This window comes from Rhinolophus hipposideros (assembly GCF_964194185.1).
Source record: "Rhinolophus hipposideros genome assembly, chromosome: 8".
Classification (NCBI taxonomy): domain Eukaryota; kingdom Metazoa; phylum Chordata; class Mammalia; order Chiroptera; family Rhinolophidae; genus Rhinolophus; species Rhinolophus hipposideros.
In genome coordinates, this window is record NC_138054.1 from 34,888,936 (window position 1) to 34,908,781 (window position 19,846).

The following is a 19,846-nucleotide window of genomic DNA, read 5'->3' on the forward strand; positions in this document are numbered from 1 at the left end:
TTGTCCTCCCTTTTCAACTGGTTTCCCCTGAAATTCCAGGAAGTTGACTTCATGACCTAAAAACAGCCGGGTGGCTGTGAGCAGCAGTTGTGCCTGTTTCTGCACTTCAGGAAATCTGGGTGCCAGAGTGAATCAAGGTGGTAGGTAATAAAACAGGTGCCTAGCTATCTAGCTATCTGCTAGTATAATAAATCCCATGTCACTTTACTGCTACAAGAATTTAAGATTTAGAGTTCTGTATAATTCTAGAGGCAAGAGCAAAAATTTCCAAAATGTGTTTCTGTTGCTGATAATAATGTAGCTATCCCTACTGATGGACTAGGTTTCTTTTGATTTCATAAAATTACATCTGATCTTTCACTACACTGATCTGAAATAATAACTGATTGCAAATTCTAGAAATCCAGAAAAAGCAACTAATAATAAAACCTCTAAAATAAACAAAAATATAAAGAAAAAAAAGAATGTTCACATAACAAAAGTCACCAAGTAATGAGGATGTATCCATATTAAAACAGGAACTAATATCCTAACACTGTGAAACATGGTAACTTTTGATATTATTAAGCTATTTAGACACTGCTGGCAAATTCCTACTAACCAAGGTAATCTAATTTCTGTTGCTTTTCCACATAAATTGATTTTCCTTTTCTTTTAGCCGTTCTGGTAATTGAACAAATTTATACAACTGTGATGGGATTTTACTTACCACCACACAATGCATAAAACCCTCCACGAAGACACACTATCACTTCATAGAACTGCATTTTTTGTTGTAATTAAACAAACTGTATTTAAACTTGCTCTATGCTTCCAAAGCAATCAATAGCATTTTGCTTGTTGTAAGCTGCACTTTACTTGCAGGTGTTAAGCGCTTGTTTCCTTCATTTGATCTAGCTTTTTTTCAGATTAATATTTATTTACAAAATATGGGAGGTTTCCCCCTAAAAAATCGCTTTTTAAAAATCGTTGGATAAGAATATATTGGAAAGTATATGCAAATTATTGCTTACATTTAGTCCATCAGATAAATGACCTAAAAAGATTTTTTAACTATTTTTGGTTGATTGGGATCTTATGACACAATGATCCACTTTAAAAACCAAAACCAAAAAAAACCCAAAAAACCTACCTACATCAAAACAGCATTAAGAGATTTTCCGTTCACAACATATACTAAACAAGACCTATATAGTAAACTCAAACTTTCAACACTGAAGTTCTGAATAAAATTTAGAAATTACATATCCTAGTTATAGTTACTGCTTTGAAAGTTATCACACTAGGTCAAGAAACATGTCATTATTTTAGGGCTCTAATTTCCTAACTCCAATAATTAACTATCTCTAGGTTAAATAACCCATTTCCTTAACCTTTTTCTTAAAGCATTAAAAAATAATAATCACTACTTGACCAATGTTGAGTAGCAAAAGGATTTCAGAAAATAGTCTCAATTTTTCTGATAACATCAACTCTAATTACAGTAATCTTGGTGATTAAATACTTTTCAACCTTTCAACCTTTAATCAAGAATTATTTAAAGAGATGAATATTTGAGTGGGTCTATGGACTAATTAGTGTTATATAGGAAAGAAGTTAAGCTATAGTTTTAATCTATCTTTAAAATAGATATATTTTAATCCTTCTTGAAAATAGTTACAAAACACGTATCTATTTAGGTAACATGAACTAATATGTACACAAATTACCTTAGGAACTGATAGGACCAAAACGTAAACAGGATTTCAAGTCCTTTTCAAGTCTAGCAGCTAAAGTTGCTATTTTTAACACTGCATCAAAATCATCAATTTGCACTTTTTAGCTAGGCATTTTTGCAAATCATTTGATAAACTTTTTTATAATTATGCATTTCACTTCTAAAATTTACAACCGTGAAAATAATTCCACTTTAATTTTATATGAACCTTTTTTGCAGAAAAGCAGATGTCAAATGTGTACTTCTCCTTCAAGACACAAAATTAGACAGTGAACAGCAAGAGACAAAGTGTAGTATTTGAAGAAACTTTTTGTAAAATAGTAATCCTATGACACTAAATTCTTCAAATTTCTAAAACTGTATTTCATTTCGAATCTAAGTACAACTGATCCGCATTCTTAAATAAAATATCTGTAATTGGTCAAGTGGTATGAATTCTTATTAAAAGGAAAGCAGATTTCTTTCAGGTAGGTACAAGTGTGTTTAGTCCATACCTCAGACAATATTGTAATGCTCTCATACTACACCTGTCAATAAACTAAGTGTTATTTGAACAAGTATTTACTAGAGTCAGGTCAAATAAATATTTTGATAGAAAACAGAGCAATATTTTATTACTATGGTGTACAGATTTCTAGTTACTTCCTGACCTTCCCAACATCTCAATCTTAGCTCACATATTCCTATATTACTTAAGACATTAAAATGTTATTTTAAATCTTTTAATAAAACAGAGAAAGCTTCAATAATTATCAAATAGAGATCTAACCCTAAGTAAAGCTTGGTTTTAAAGTTCTCCTCTTGCTAAATTTAAGAAAGGAAACGCCCAGAAGCTTGGTGTTAACATTTGTGCTGATTGTGAAAATTGCAGCAATAAAAACTGCAACTGCTTGTCTTAAATTAAGACTTCTAGTACTCTATGTGAGATCCATACATATGCTTATATTAGTTTTTATAACATTTGGAAGTTTTGTTGTCTGCTTTGATGTGTCCATTAATAAAGCAGAGAATCAAACGCCTGGAAAAAAAATAAATTTATTGGAAATTCTCAAGTCAAAACCTGAAGTAACTGGTTTGTTCTACCCCACATGATTCAATATTCTGATTTCCCCAACTACCTGCTCCCAGAGCTATCTCGCATTCCTAAATTCGTTTTCTGTTGCCAACACAAAGTAACCCACAGTGATTGAAAATGGCAGCTGAAGTGCTTCTACAACACATTAATTTTTCTCTAAGTAGTCCAATTTTGTCATCTAAATGTTGAGAAATCTTTTCACTGCATTTTACACCTTTAAAGATTTGCTGTATTCAGGATCACCACCATGTAAAATGAAGAGCAAGGTTTTCAAGACAATTTTTAGATTATCACTAATAGGATAATGTGTTTTCTTTATAGCACTCTGCATTCAAAGCAAACTAGTTAACAGCAACTTAAGTGCAATAATAGCAATCACATCAATGTGGGGTTTTTTTACCTCAATAGTACTTCTTAGACAACTGACGATAAACTATCATAAAATGGTTTCAGGATGATATACCATTTGAATGCCATTAAAAACAATCTGAAAAAAAATTATCCTATTAAGCTGACGCCTAAAAATGTTAGGCAGTTAATATTTTTTCTCAAAACTTGTTTATGAAGAGTCAGTTTTCACTATTAAAATAAAAACAAGGAGTTCAGCCCATAAGTATTAAAAAAAAAGCACTCCTCCAATGAAGGGATATCAACTTATGTTTAAAATCAACCAACCATAAAAGGTAGAACTATAAAAAATATGGGCTTACAAATCTCTAAAACCTTCCCTGAGATTCATTTTCATCTTGAACTAGGTTTTAGGAAATCTTAACCCAAGTGAAACCACTACTTCCCTAAAAGTTGAAGACAAGTTCTTCTCCCTTGACCTCTCTTTTCTACATAAAATACTTGTTCTTACTTGTTTTTTCACTCATGGACATTCAGTTGTTATCAGAAATTCAAAGAATTAATCTTTCCGCAAACGCAAAAAAAGCGTTAGCAAACACACTATAAATATTAAGAAAAATAAAGCAACTTCACACTGAATTCTAGCATTTACTCTGATAAAATACAAAACTTTTGAGACAAAATCTTCAAACAGAATTCTCTCTATTTAAATACAGTTCACAAAAAAATTGATTATCACTATCATTCTTTTCCAAACTTACACTTGCACTAGAATGTGCAATAACAAAGCTAATGTTAAGTTTGAATAGTCAAACCCCTCCAATGACTTTTTTCCTATAAATTTAGCAAGTGTATTAAAAACAAAGTTTTCTAGGTGAAAAATGAGTGTGCTTTTATCACAAGATTTCTATTATTTTATAGACTCATGAAAAACCTTTCTTTCCCATTTTATTAATATAACAAAGTGTAGGCCCTAGAAAAGTATTAAGTTAGAAGCAAAAGCTTTCTCGCTCTCTCTTCCACGGAAGGGACCCCAAAAGACAGGCAACAGTGACTATCATAAAATAAAAGGTCACCCTTTTTCTAGGAACAAACCATTTCTCAATAGAAAATAATTGTCTTGCTATTTGCAAGGGCTCCACAGCAATAGACAATGTTTTTTCGCTCACATAATTACAAAACAGTGAAAGTTCAGAAACACAGCCTGAATCCACCTCCCCATTTTTACCCAGTACAATTCTCATTGCCCTTTGGGCCTCCGCTTGGAAGCAAATGGAAGACAGGCTGAAGTTTTCTCAATTGAGCTGAAGCTAAGAAACCTTTGATATGCTAATAGTCCCCTTCAAACGGTAAGAATTCACACTTGCATTAATTCAAACAATTTGTGCAGAATGATGTGAAATGGCACCTCTTTTAGAGGCAAGCAACAAAAGGAGAGAATCGGAATGTCTGAAGAAGCTAAACAACAGAACATTTGTTCTGCAGTATTCTCTCTATCATGCATAAATTTAGAAGATGGAAGGAGGGACAACAAAAAGTTCCATAACACACCTGAACAGAAGATTTTCTTTGTAAAGGTTTCTCAAGTACTACAAACATACTAAATTTAAAGTTACAAAGTTACCTTTTTTACCTAGGTCAAGAGTCCCATCACAATTTGGAATGTTGCCAGAGACACCACACAAACCAATCTATTTTTCGGCTATGGATGCATATTGCCTCTTCAGTGCCCACCTTTTAAGGTTCGCCCAAGATCAAACCTGAGTTAGTACGAGACATCTCAACAGGCAATTATTTACCAAACTGGATGTGACTTTTCTTCGTTGAGCAATTCGAGTTAAGAGCAAACTCAATGGGGCCCGTTCCAGACACAAACACTGACAGGGAAATGAATGAACCAACCACGTCCGTTAAAGGTACGCCTCTGGAAAGGGGAAGAGAGAAGGGCAGAACAGATACTGTAAAGACTGCAAAAGAAAATTTACGAATTGGGGGAGGGGACGGGGAGGAGAGTGCCTTAGAACCTGGCCTTTGTAACGGGAAACATATGGTTGGTGGCTGCGGCTCAGACCCTCGCAGGCTGCTTGGGAGAAGCTGCTAAGCAGCCTGACACCTTTCAAGAAACAGGAGGAAAACATTTCCTCGGTCTGAATCCGAGACTACACAGTTTGCATCAGGAAGAACGGAATGAAGGGGCCAGAGATGGGGGAAAGGATGAGGGGGGAGGAGTCCACAGAAAATGGGGAAAGAAGACGGGCACCCAAGGACTTGTCCCTCCAACTATGCTTTTAGAGGACAGAGCAAACGGAGAATAAGAAATATATATTAAAGACACGCGTTCCTTAGCCTTCGCTCAGCGACACTTTGGCACAAAGTAAAGCTTCCAGCGATTTCCCCTAACCCAAACCCCGTAGTTCCGCGAAAGGAACAAACTTTCCTGATCCCAAGCGAAGTAGTCCTAGCAAGCGTGCTTCCCCACTACTGGGGCGCTTTTGTCGCTTCAGTGGCCCTCGTCTCTCCACCAGAGGGGTCGGGTCGCCCAGCCAATCAAGAAGCCCACGCTCGGTTAGTCCCGGGGTCTCCCCTTTTCTCGCGCTCCTCCCACGCCTTTTTCTCCCCGCCGCCCCCCCCCCCGGCACCCCATCCTACTAACCAGGCTTCCTGAGGTTCCCAGACGCACAGCCACCCCAGGAGTCCACACCCCGTAACTTCTCCAGCAGGCCCAGCGCGGCCCAATGCTGCCCTCTCACTGCGGGTCCGGGAGGCTCTCCGCGCTCCCCAGGGCCCGCCGGTACCCGGCCCCGCCACCTCCCGCCCCGCCGGGCCGTCCCTAATCGTTGCCAGCCCCAGCGCCGGGTCGGCCACATCTGGCTGCGCTTTGCTGTCATCCTCGCCTCTCCACACCACCTCACCGCCCACAAGAAGAAACAACAACCCGCAACAACTCAGCCCAGCCCTCCCCCACCGTCCACTTCCCCCGAACTCGCTCCCAGCGCTCGGCCTCTCCGCTCCACTTGCAGCCCGGGATGGGTGTGCGGGAGGGCGGGGCGGTGGGGGACAGGGCCCCGCACCCGGAGCAGAGCAGCCCAGCCGCGGGCGCGCCTCACATTCACCCCCCCACCCCCAGCGCTGAGAAAAGGAGAACGAAACCTTCCGACCCAAGCTTTCCGAAAACCAAAATATGCACAACGCAATCATACTTCCCTCTGCCTCCCGCGCCCCCTGCAACTAGGCTGACGCCTTGAGAACGTTACAACAGCTCTCCTAGAAAAGGAGAAGCCGGCTGGACGGGGCTGGGAGTTCTGCTCAACCATTTCGGAGGAGAGGAGAGGAGAGGGCGAGGGAGGGGGCGAGCAGCCCGAGCGAGCGCGGGTCTCCCCCTAGGTCCGGCGGAACCTCAACAGCCGAGCCCCAACTCACCCGCGGCTTCCCTCCACCTCCAACGTCCAGCCCCAGGCAGGAGGCGCAAAGCAAACAGGTCTCCCAAGCCAGGCACAGAGGCACATTGTTCATTCCTGCGGCTCTTACCTCGGTCTGCGAGCGCGCCCCGGGGGCGGGCCGTCTGGCGCGGGGGCCGAGAGGGGAGAAGCGCAGAGTGCAGCGGCGACCCGGGCCGGCGAGGGCCGAGGCCGGCCCTGAGCTGCCCGCCGGCCGCCGAGTCCGCGCGGGAGGCAGCGCTGCGGCTCGCCCGCCGGACACGGGCGCCGCGGCTCGGCGCGTCCTCCTGCCCGGCCGCCGCCGCCGCCTCCAGCCCAGCAGCCCGCGCCTGGCGGCTCCAGGGGTTAGGTCAACATTTTCCCGCAGTGTCCCACACGCCGCTCCGCGAGAGGGGTCTTTGGCACACACGCACACAGCCCCGGACCTCGCGCTCTCGTGGAAAAATAAAAAAAACGCGGGGATCGGGGCGAAAGGGGTGGCGCAGGAAAAAGCCCGACAGAGGTGCGCAGACTTGGGAGTCCCCTCGGAGCGGCAGCCGCGGGCGGGGCGGGCAGGCGCCGGCGGCGCGAGGCCAACTCAGCGTGTCCGGCGAAGCCGCTCAGCCCGCCGTCCGAGCCGGCCCGACTGGCATCCCGGGCGCTGAGCCTGCGGCTCGCGGCGGGGGACAGCGGTGGCCCCTCCTCACATTTCAGGTCTCCGGGCCGAGGCGGAGCGGCGGCCGCGGCCCCGCGAAACGCCGAAGGCGAGGACTCGGGGAAGCAGGGAGGTGCACGGAAGAGCCACGCCACGCACAGCAACGGAGGGGAGATGCCCCCCGACAATCCCGAGGAATGCTCCGGCAAGCGCCCGCTTTCGCTCCACCACCTCTGCGTGTGTGTGCGCGCAGAGAGTGAGAGGGAGAGAGGAAGAGAGAGAGAGAGAGAGAGAGCGAGAGACGGGGGAGTGCGAAGTCCTGACACAGACTCCCGGCGAGGTCTGAACTGGAGTCACCTCCAGCCTCCTCCTCCTCCTCCTGCCCAAGCCCCCACCTCCCCCTCCCCCCGAATTCGGCTAATCATATAAACATATTAGCGTGTACAGCGGCAAAGGACAAATCTCTCCCTCCTGATTTTTCCAGCGAGGGGCTCAGGCAAACTCAAAAGATTACAGGCAGCTAAGTACAAAACGTGGAGCAGATAATCTATAACTCATTGCCGCCCAATGGCCATTTTCCACTCCATTTGAGCAGCTGCGGCGGCGGCGGCGGTGCGCCCGAGCAGGGGGAGGGGAGCGCAAGGGGTACACTCCCGGGCTCGAGCTGTTCGGGTAGTGGGGGCCACACAGCCGCCCGAGGACAGGCCGGCCCCGGCTCAGCCGGCCGGGGGGCCGCAGGGCTGTCCGGGCGGCGGCGGCGGCCAGGGACGCGCGCACACTCGGCCGCGGAACGCGCCCCGGAGGCGGCCTGCGGTGGCTGGCGCCCCTCCCCTCTGCTCGGCTACCCCCCACCCGCGAGTCAAGGGGCTCCGCTTCCAGCCTCCCCACGTACCCCATCAACACACCCATTCAACCCCTACAGCCGTCACCCACCCTCCCCAAACTCCACTCACTGCGCGCTGGCTCCTTTGCGCACTCCGCCGGAGCGCGCTCTCCAGCCCGTCCACACACACGCACTTTAAAAACATTTATTTTATTTCAGGAACCGGGTTAAGGGTATTTGGAAGAGCGCGGCGGAGCCCCGCACTCCGGCCTGGGAGGCGGGGCGCAGGGGGCTGGCCAGCGGCTCTGGGACCCCTCCCCTTTTCCCTCCAGGCCCGGGAGCTTTCTCCTCGCCCGCACTGGGAAGCGGCGCCCGGGATGCGTCTTTTACCCACCCCGTCTCCAGGTTTTCTCTTTTCTCCACGCAGTGAGCCGGAGGCCCCGAAACTTTTAGTTTCCGCAGCCCTCCTTTTGTGTGACTGCTTAGAGGAAAAAGAACGTCTGTTCGCCGCGGCTGCCTCCGTCCGGCTGCGGCGCGCGGGGGACGCTCCAGGGTTAATGTGTCTTTGATACCTGAGATTTCCGGCGCGCTCGTTAATGAAAGTTACATTTTTTTAAATTGCGATGACTTTTTCTTTGTAGTTACAGAGACCTAGCCAAACTTTGACTTTATTGACTATATTTCACAGGCGCGTTTTGTTTGTTTTTGATTAAACCCACCAGGATAAGCAAAGGAAGGAAAGGAAACTACAAGGCTCTTTAGTCGCCAGTGCGTTCCTCGTGCTGTTAGGTCTGTTTCCCTCATTTCCTTACATTGAAACTGCTTTTGCTCTTGTCCTCTGACCGTATTTCCTTGCACCTCTCTGTCGGTAGTGTCAGCAAACCGCCAGGCAGCACCAAGATGCACCCAAGATAAAGAGACAGACCACGACGGGGCAAATCATGCTTGAAAAATGTTTAAAAGCCAGTTGGGTGTCCTCTGCATGCGAGGGAAAGCAAACCTGCATTTTAATTTTAATTACAAAATTTCCGAGCTGAAAGTGACTAAGTTTTCAGACCTATTTATAAATCACCGATGATACTAACGCAACCATCAGTTCAAGAAGCATGTTTGCATTGGTTTTCAAGAAAAACTGATTCTCCAAGATTGGAAACCTCTAGAAAATAGGACGAAACTTGAGCTTCCTTGCTTTCAGAAACAATACATACTTCTGGTTGCTGCGGGTATGTTGCAGTCATCATACTTCAGAAATGATTTCAAACAACAGTGTTATTAAAATGTCAACAGCAGATTGTTCAAAAAACATGAAGACTCTAAATACCTATCAGTATTCTGTCACAAAGCCAGATACTTGTACTACTAACGTAAATCCAGCTACTGGTCAAGTTTGTTCTTAACTTGTGAAAAATGTTAAAAGTACATAAATGCAAATAAGTGAAACATGCTCTTTTGGTTGATTCATTATAATTCTCAAATTAAGACGCCTTGATGATCAAATTTCTGTGTACTTAATGTATTGATGTTTTAATAATTCTTACCATTCCCAAAGATAAGAGGAACCATTTAGACCATTTGTGCTATAAACTACAGAAAACACTTTCATTTGGAATTTCTTAAATAACATAATTGAAATATTATCGATGCAGGATATAAACTAGTCTGGAAAAAAAAACACATTTGTGCGTAACTTGTGTGAAACCTTATTATGTACCTGTTTTTACATCTGTCAAAATGTATACATACAACAGATCTACCTAGGAAAATTAAATCAGGCTACCTTAAAGTAATTGAAAAGAAGGCAGAATTATAGAATTCTCAGACCTCAGAGGGATTTATATCATGATCTCTTTTGGAATTTAAAATTATTTTATTCAAGATTATAAACCAAAATATATCAAACTAATAATAATTTGCATTTACCGAAAGATTTTAGCCCTTCCTTTTGTTTATCTTTGAAGGTTTTTCACTCATCTGGGCATGATTCACAAGAAACCCCAATGAGTGCATAGATCAGTCTAATCCTATTTTCTTTTGGGAAGCAAAACTTGGTCTGAAGTTTTTATTTAGTGAGCTTAGTAAGTAATCAATAGAAATTTTGCCTGAATTAAGCTAGCCATATGTTGGCTTATTTACTTATTTATTTACCTCTCTCAGAAAGAATCTCTGGAAGAGCCCACTGTCTACATTTAATAAATCTGACATTCTTTGATGCTCTGGACATGAGTGAGTCACTCTCCACTATGTTCCTAAAGAGACTACATCACAAAAGAGGAGCATGCATGGGAGAGGGAAGAAGTTGTCAGAAATGGGTTAAAACTATAAGGAGTGAAAAATGCCTCGTACAAGTTTTTAATTTTAATTCGATAGTATATGTATGTTATAGAGTTCAAAAGATTTGACACCTTTTTTCTAAGAATATAATAAGCTTGCTGTGTTTTTAAAATTACATCTAAGTGTATTCCTTCTAGAAGAATGCTTTAAAAATTAAAGAATTTTTCATTCTTTCCTTGTACTTACACATAATAATACTTTAACCTTCTTTGTATCCACAAAGAATTGAAACAGAGCTTTTAATTGCATTGATACATTCAAGATTAAGCTGTTAGCCACAGACTTGCCATTACAAAGGAACACACATCCAGAAAACATAATTTGCCTGACACTTCATGACAATTCAAAACATAATTTATAACAATACAGGTGTTATGGTAGAAAAAAATAAAATGCGAAGCTTAATAATGTCTGCAGATGTTAGCAAGTTAAGAGGAGTTAGAGTATGTTATGCATTCCCTGCAATCCAATAAAGTTAACTACTCAATCTATATTATTATTTAAGTAATGGCAAAATCATTGACTTAGTCATAATACTTGCTAATTGTTTTTAAAAATAAATTCTACAAAGGACAAAGGAAACACCCATTTCCATTTGTTTTATGTTAAATCAACATCCAACCACTCATGGTGATTTCATTCAAAGAAAACAGAAGGAACTCATTAGCTTATGTGGTTAGAGAGATTGATGGGCTTCAAACATTTTAACCATACATGTTTTTTCCAACTGTAGAAACTCATGTTTTTAATTTAAGCAACTTTAAGAAACTAAAGATTATTTTATTCAATAGGTTCACATATTTCTGATACAGAAATTATGCTAATTTTTAAAACTATATACCATCCAAGCATCTTTGTTTAGAGGAAGTGATGAAGTACTTGTCAAAATACTGTGTTTGAGTAACAATAGTTTGGGTACCAAATTAAAGAAACACGTATGAAAATGGGCATAGCTGCAAAATATTGTGATTAGTATAAGCCAGTATAACACAGTGAGTAACTTCTTCACTGCCCCACTCTGGCAAACTTAGGGTGGGGTCGGGTGGGGTGGGGAGAAAATCAAGCTTTTGATAGTGGGCCAAAAACTGTGTGAAGTTTGAACTACACAGCTGTAGATGAGGGTAAGCTGTATTCATCATGGGAAGCATATTTTTGCCTGTGATGAGAGCTCAGAGAGAATTCTAAACTAAAGCAAACAAACAACAAAAAAACGTGAAATTGGTCTAGTTTCTGGTACAGAAATAGAAATAAAATTAGCTAGATTTCATCCTAAACTTAATCAGTTCCCTCTTCTTCATCGTTACTGTTCAATGATGCTTAGTGCTGAAACTACTTTTCCCTACTCTAGAAAATAAATATTGTAAAGCTCTAGACAAGATCAAAGCAATGTGTGAATACCAAACTTAACTAGAACTGGTTGAAAGTTGCTAGCTTTGTTTTTCATTTTAGTTTTGCCATGCATGTAGGCTGAAAAGAAATCAAAACTAATTTTCCATGAGAGCAGAAACATATGAAAGCATTTGGCAAAGCCAATAAGTTTTTAACTATTCTCCTGGCTCACTCCAGGCTGCCTAAATCTTTGTCCAAGAAGGCCAAACTGTCTAAAATGTAGAGATGCCATCTCCAAAAATGACAGTTTAAACTATAGTATAAAAATTATTATGGTGTACTATGCTTAATGATATTACCTAGAAGTATGTAATCACGTATGTATTCTTAAGTACCTATCATTTTGTAAATAATACTTTTTTAAAATATCCACCAATGCAACTGGTAGCATAGCTCTTTCTGTGCACTTAGAATGTTTACATATGTATATAAAGGATTATCAAATTTTTATACCATTATCATTATGACACTCAAAAGTAAGCCAATTAAAAAAAAATCCCTCATAATCATTACTCCACTGAGTCTTACACAACTCAAAGTTTGTCTTTCTTTCCCATAGATTGTTCCCATAAATCTGGTTAATCTCTCCATCTTGAGGATCTTCTATAATTGGGTCTTACAGATCTTCTATCAATGTTTCTATCAAACCATGAAGTGTAACTATAAGAACATGCATTTTATGCAAATGCTATCTATAACTTCTTATAATAATTATTTTCCTCATCATAAATACTCATAACCAAGTGTTTTCTGAATTACTGTATGTAGTTTAAAAATAGGTCTCCCTATCCTCTTTTAATATATGAAAACCTCGGTCAATAATACAGACAAAATTTCTTTCTTATTTTTTAATTGTTGAAGTTAAACTAAGAGTAACCTGAGATTATGACTCTGTTTTAAATATAAAACATTTACATGGGCAGTTCTTGGTAAAACATCATGCATATCTTGGGTGAGAACAATGGCAAGGCAATGGTAAACAGTAGAGGTAATTCCACCTTATGGAACCTAAACCCTCACAGATAACCAAATAGCAATTTCACAGAAGTCCAAATTGAATATTTAGTGCCTTTGAGAATATGACTGATTATTTGTGCCGTAGTACAGCAAAACTTGCAAAAGGCTGTTAAGAGTCAGGGAACAAACTCACAAATATCCTCTTTGCATTTTAGAAAGTAATCAAAAATATAATTATATAACACTTCTAATATTTTCATATTAAAATATATTTTATTAATTGTACTGCATAAAATAATGGTAATATATGATCTTAGTAATTTTTAAACACAAAAATTTTGTTTTAAAAAAAAAATTTTGTTTCACTTCTGAAAATATTTTATAGTCTAAAATTTTGGAACATGAGATGTTTCACCTTGACTTTGGTTCATTCTTCTGATTGTATGTATTAGCCATTACTAACATTTTCATTATTTTGTTCCATAATAAATATGGTAGTTATTTTTAACTCCACTTATATGCTTTATTTTAAAAGGCCTTTATTTGTTGTATATAATTTAGTAAAAATAAATGTGTCTGAGCACATGAAAACTAGAACTGCAATTTGCAAAAATTTTTCTTCTAAACCTATTATAGTTTCTTGATAATAGAATGTTTCTATATCTATTTTCAAAAATAATTTAAATTTTTATAATTTACTTTTCAACTTATTGTAACTCTTTACAATGCACGCTTACAGTCACTAGGAAATCAGTCACTTAGGTCCTAGACCAAACAATGATGTAATAGTGATAGGTTTTTGTGATAAGTAAAAGTACTTTAGAAAAGAATCCCTTCTCTTTAAAACTAACATCCAATTTTAGAATTATACTAAAGTGTCATTTATATCTCAGAGAAGTACTGAAATAATTTGATAATCATTAAGGTTTTGTTGAGCCACACCCAGTGGAAAAAAATTGCTTTAGGTTAAAAAATAAAAACACATAAATAACCTCTCCAACTATTCTACATTAAAAAGACGTGGCTGAACCATCACCTGTATAATACAGTCTTTGAATGATTTTGTTTCAGTGAGGGAGATCTGCTTCGCTGAACCACCCACACCGTTATCCAACTGTCCTGGTTACCAAAATCACATATCTACAATATAACTACAGAGGATTATTAGTGCATTAAAAGAGTGCATCCCTTCATTATGGGAATGTAATTTATGACACCAATTTAATTAGTCTGTCCTTACTACCTGAATTAATGACCCAAATTCAAACCACATATATTTCATTGTTCAGAAAATGTAGAATACACTGCAAGAAAAACTAACTTCCTGTTTGTTATCTAATGATAATTGAAACACAGTTATTCATTATAATACTGGGTTACTGCTATGTATGCAGTGGCATGTCTCAATGATAGAGGTCATGGAAATAACATGAAAAATATTTATAGTTTGTTAAAAGAAAATTAGAGAAAAGTAAGAACGCTAGCTATAAAATGTAAAGTTTCAAGAACTCCAAGAATATAAACTGTTCTTAAATAATATGGATCCCACAAGACTATCATTTAACATTTAAAAATAAACTTACGAGTAATCAAATAGGGAATCTGAAAAATATCTTAAAAAATGAATTTTGACATTTTATATAATTACTCAATATTTACTTTCTCTCCGGTGTCCTATTGCAAAATGACTTTAAATATGACAGATATAAATCAAAATATTTTATATAGGTATGGATTCGAGATGATGACACTGGCCTGTTTGTTTATATTGAATATTTTTATACAGGGGGAAATCATGCAATGTCAAAAATAGATACTATGCTGAATATTTAGAAAACTCTCTTTAAGTACTTAGGTAAATTTACAGCTTATCAAAATTTGGAGATAAAATATTACACCTTATAACTGAGGGAAGTCTATCTTTACCTCAATTTTCCAGTTAATGAAAGAAGTGTTTAAATACTCTGTAGTTAGATTATTAACTTCTACAAAACTGAAACAGATGTGTGTCTTAGTATGCCGTTAAATTTATGATTTACATAGAACCCTTACATAGAGCTGAGCAGAGGCCAATGATTCTAATTTGCTCTAGATTTACAATAACCTGATCTGGTTTTTGTAAGTATTGAAACACTTTAAACAAAATTAGAAAGCAGTTGTGCTTTGTGTGATTAAAGATGCAATTCCCTTTGGAGTAATGAGAAAAGTTAGAGCATGTTTCTTTCTTTATGGATATTTCTATTATAAACACAAGTGCTATACATTATATATTTTTGTTACTATGATTTCCTTGTTTTTAATTATAAAATAAACCAATTGAATTTCACTGGAGTCTCAAATTGAAAATATGCCAAAATTTAGCTAAAGAATGTGTACTGAGCTCAATAAAAATCCTTAAATTTTTTCCCAGGGTCTTAAGGTCTTGTTATAAAAATACTAATTCACCATAATTTTCTAGAGCAAAGCATCTTTCTAATTAAGACCTACGCAAGAAAAAGACTTGAGTGCTAAATACATTTAGAACCCTAGAAAATGACATATATAAAATTGTTCAGGACTAATTATTACTTGATTAATATAAATTACAAATAGAAAAAGCCTATTTATCTCATCAAATAATAACATTTACAGCCCTGTTATGTAAACCTTCTTTGCGTGGTGAATTATAACCTATCAGCTCCTAAAAACCAAATCAATAAAATATTTTAAACAATACTGTTTCCTTAAAAATCAGTCAGAAATGTTTATATAAATATTATTGTAAGCATCTGTGTGTATATATATATAGAAAATAAGTATGCAAAAGTATTAACTCATTAAAAGTTTATCTCTCATAAAACTTTTATTAGCCCTTGAAGTTTTTGCCACTTCATATAAAATGATTTATCTTTTGAATAACAAGGTTCCATTAATCTGTTTGACAAAGGAATTTTTAAATCATTTAAATAATTTATTTGAATGAATTATTTAAATTCTGTAAAATCTATCTACCTATCTATATATATGTATATATATATATATATATATATATATATATACATATATATATATATATATATATACACACATGTATATGTATATATCTGTGTCTATATATTTGTGCTCTGGCGCAATATCAAAGAAGAAATACAAAATATAATTCAGAATACGTTGTCCTTGGTACAACCAGTGTGATTTGGTGTTGCTGCTGATACGTTCTTCGATCACCCACTGATTGCACAGTACCCCTGTTAGAGGGCCATTTTTGCTATATTTGGCATAACAGGGTGATTTAATGTCAAAGGAACATGAACATTATTTTCTAAACTCATTTTTAATTTTGCATTTTTACTGAGATTGGAGGCTGAAATATTTTTCAAAATGTAAGGATAATATATGTAATTATTCAACATTCATAGAAAACTTGCTTTCCTCAAATCAGTGCTCTAGGTGCAATTGGAAAGTGAAAACATATTCTCTCCCCAGAGAAATAAATCATCTGTGGAAACAAAGGGCAAATATGCATGGGAAAAAAATACACAAAACTTTATAAGCAAATGTACAAAACTAATTAGAACATAAAGATTTATATAATATGCTTAATATGCATAGCATTCATGAATTTTAACTATGTTATTTCTTCACTGGCTATTACCTTGCAAAATTTTCCCTCAAATAGATCTTACTGTTATTTTTTCCCCTGAAGATTCATTTTTATTCATAAAAACAATGAAAATGATTGAATAATTCCCCAACTTTGGTGAGATTATAGAATAAATTATGATTATGACAGGTTCTCATCAATTTTATTTTTAAATTGGCCATATACATATATATATATATATATATATATATATATATAGTTTTTACCTTCTAGTCACCTTTCTTTTGGAAACAATTTTTCCTTTGGGGTACTGTTCCCCTCTGCATTTGGTGGGTTCAGTCAAGTTTTATTTCAATTTTGTGACCCATCTTTTCAACAGATTATTTTTAACTTTAATTTATGAAGAAGGTCCTAATTTTACGCATAATTTATAATCTCAATCTATGTTTGGGGCATTTAGTGTAATTTGAAGCCACTATCTTCTCCATTCTTTCTCCCACTTGTCCATCCATCCATAAACCCAGCTACATGACTGTACCATTTTATACCCATTACCCACAATACTCAAACTTTAGTAAGGAGATCTGAGAGGCCCTCAGCAGTCTAATACAACTTTTAAAGGTCCCTGATATACCAAAGTAGTATCGTGAACTCTAGGGAAGACAATTGTCTTTCAAAAGTTCAGAATGCCTAAAATTCCTTTCTGGAATTTCCTCTCTGGAAGCATCTCCCACCCTGCCCACATTCATGTATCTAGAAGTATAAGTGGCCCTCAAAATACCTCCAAGTTGTATGATACAGGAAGTGATATTACACCATTCAGAATGGTATGCACCAATCAGACAAAATAGTTTTGAAACATGTCACCTACTCTCAGAGTTATGAACAGAGACCTCTTTAATGTCTAGCAAAGGGCCTGAGCTATAATTGCTAATTGAAAAGTATTTATGGACTACATGAATTACAATTCTATAATCATGAATATTATTATAATATTTATTTCAATTATAAGTCTACTTGTTATCCAAATATTGTAGCACTGCTGTGCTGATATAGACGTTACAAATCAAATAATCTAGAAAGCTTATACCAATGTACTTATCACAAGTGTACATATAAACACACATATAAATTGCTTATTAACAAATCTGTTTAGTCAAATCATTGAAATATTTTCACAGGCCATATGTAAATATTTTAACATATGTACAAGTTAGTGATTACAATGAAGATTTGAGTGTATTCCAAAAAATTAATTTAATAATAATGTGTGTATGTGTGTGCTTTTAAGTAGAGAGAAATGTAGGGCAGATAGTTAGCTCAGTTGGTTAGAGCACAGTGCTCTTAACAACAAGGTTGCCAGTTCGATCCCCACATAGGCCACTGTGAGCTGTGTCCTCCACAACTAGATTGAAACAACTACTTGACTTGGAACTGATGGGTCCACTTAAATAAATAAAAGTTTAAAAGAGAGAGAGAGAGAGAGAGAGAGAGAGAGAGAGAGAGAGAGAGAGCGAGAGAGAGAGAGAGAAACACAAATATAGACAAATTATTCAAGGAATTTATAGCCATGAATTGACCATGAATTATCTTACTTTGTGTGTGTGTGTGTGTGTGTGTGTGTGTGTGTGTGTGTGTGTGTGTGTAGGGAGGTGGGAAATAGCCCACGGAAGATGGAAATTAATTTGAGTTTTTAAATTCAGTAAAGTTGAAAAGTGACTGACCCATTTTACATAGAACAGTCCTTCCTTCTACTTTTCCTGTCCAAACTTAAATAAGATAAAGATATCTCTAGGGAACCTCAGAAATTAGAATCAGTGGAACTTACATGAAACTTTTTAAGGGTTATATTTTGCACCCTGGCACTTTGGTTTTATTCAAAAACAAAACGTGTGACATTTTATATACATTATGGTAAAAAAGTCTCCTAATTTTCATCTTAGCTCATTTATGATTCACTAAGCACTCAAAGACTGGAACCCTACATCCATGAGCCAAAAGACATCTTAACCAATTCTTTTCCTGACAAATCACCAGCAAATTTTATTTATTTTATTGCTGATAGTATCTTAAAGAGTAAATCAATTAATCAAAATTTACAAGGAAGATATTCTGATTTTCTGCTGGTACTTTAAATGCTTTCTTTTTGTTTACATTCCTGTTTTCTTAAAACAATTCTTTCCAAAATATATTAGTATAACACTTTGCTATCTAAGAAAATCATACTAAATATCATTTTATCTTTCTTTGATGACAGAATTTTCAGTGTTGAAGGACCACCAAAATGAACATTGATTTTCACAACACTTGTTACACATCATTGTATTTATTGATTTATTCCTCCCCCACTAGACAGTAAGCTCCTGAAAAATCTCACTAAATTTTATATGCCCAGCTTTTAGCATAGTACGTAATAGAGGTCACAAAATGCTGGCCTGTATAAAATCTAGCCAACGGATTTAATTCACAAGCCCTATAGATGTTGGGTCATACAGTGCGTTGGGTTTTTAGAAATCTGTTATTTTCCAACGTTTAAAAATTAGGAGGTGTCAATCAAAATATGGATTTCCAGCTTCTGAGAAAAAATGGAATGCTATGGCAACATTTGGAGTGGAGTACATCATCTCACATCAACATTCAGCAGGCGAGGACTTCCCTTTTAAACAAAGCATGCACTCTCTGATTTCACCCACATTTGCCACCATTCCCTATTACGACTTCAAAACCAAGGCAAAGTACCTTGTGCAATGAATCACCCCATTTGTGCTAATGTTTTTTGTTCTCCTTTAACAGTGGCATTAAAGGAAAGTGACATGTATCTTCACCTCTCCCTCTCTCAAGTGGGAAAAAGAAAGACAGATCAAGAGGACGATGTAATTCACCCAATTGCCCTTCACTCATTAACTTCTTCATAAATTAAAGTTAAAAATAATCTGTTTCCCTACATGGATGAGATATCTCATATACATGGAAAGGTACCTTAATAGTAACAAATCATAATTCTGATTATTTTTGTATTACCTAATATCCCATAAGTATAGTTCACCAAAGGAGGACAAATGAAAGGCATCAGTCTTTTTCAACCTAACAAACAAATGTAAACAAACACCCTTTTAAGGAGTAATACACAGTTTAAAAACAAATTAAACAAATAATTAAAACATGCTTGTGTAGCAGAAACAGCTAAACACAAGGTGTTTTTTAAGGCAAACAAGCTAAGCCTTTTCTGAAAATTACTAGAAGTAACCAATAGTCTCAGATATGTTCAAAAATATTCTTTCTTAAGATTATACTTTTCAAGGGGAATATTTATTTAGAATTGAGATTATCTACTACCTAAATTAGATTTTTTTTAAGTATCCCAAATTTATGTTATGTTTCTTATTTGTATTATTAGCATTATTTTGAATTTGATTTTACAGTTTCACATACAAAATTTTAATTTGATTATAGGTCAAAATATTTTTTCACAGAAGATAATTCTATTTTATATAAGTATGCCAACTGGAAAATTTGACCAAAATTAATTACTCCACAAAGTGAGAATTACCT

General features: G+C 37.7%; 1 protein-coding gene across 26 annotated transcripts in view; it reads right to left on the reverse strand.

The window, feature by feature from the left end:
- The window catches only part of ADGRL2 (adhesion G protein-coupled receptor L2), a 604,130-nt gene that overhangs the window by 177,945 nt on the left and 406,339 nt on the right, over window positions 1-19,846 (reverse strand). For 2 of the 26 annotated variants that reach the window (XM_081056963.1, XM_081056958.1), the window contains exon 1: window positions 8,165-8,437. The exons of 19 other annotated variants lie outside the window; for them this stretch is intronic. The gene's annotated coding sequence lies outside the window, so the exon portion shown is untranslated. Of the gene's footprint in view, window positions 1-4,939; window positions 4,978-6,668; window positions 7,470-8,164; window positions 8,566-19,846 lie in introns of those variants that run through there. 5 more of the 26 variants (XM_081056962.1, XM_081056964.1, XM_081056957.1 and 2 more) reach the window with 5 other exon arrangements.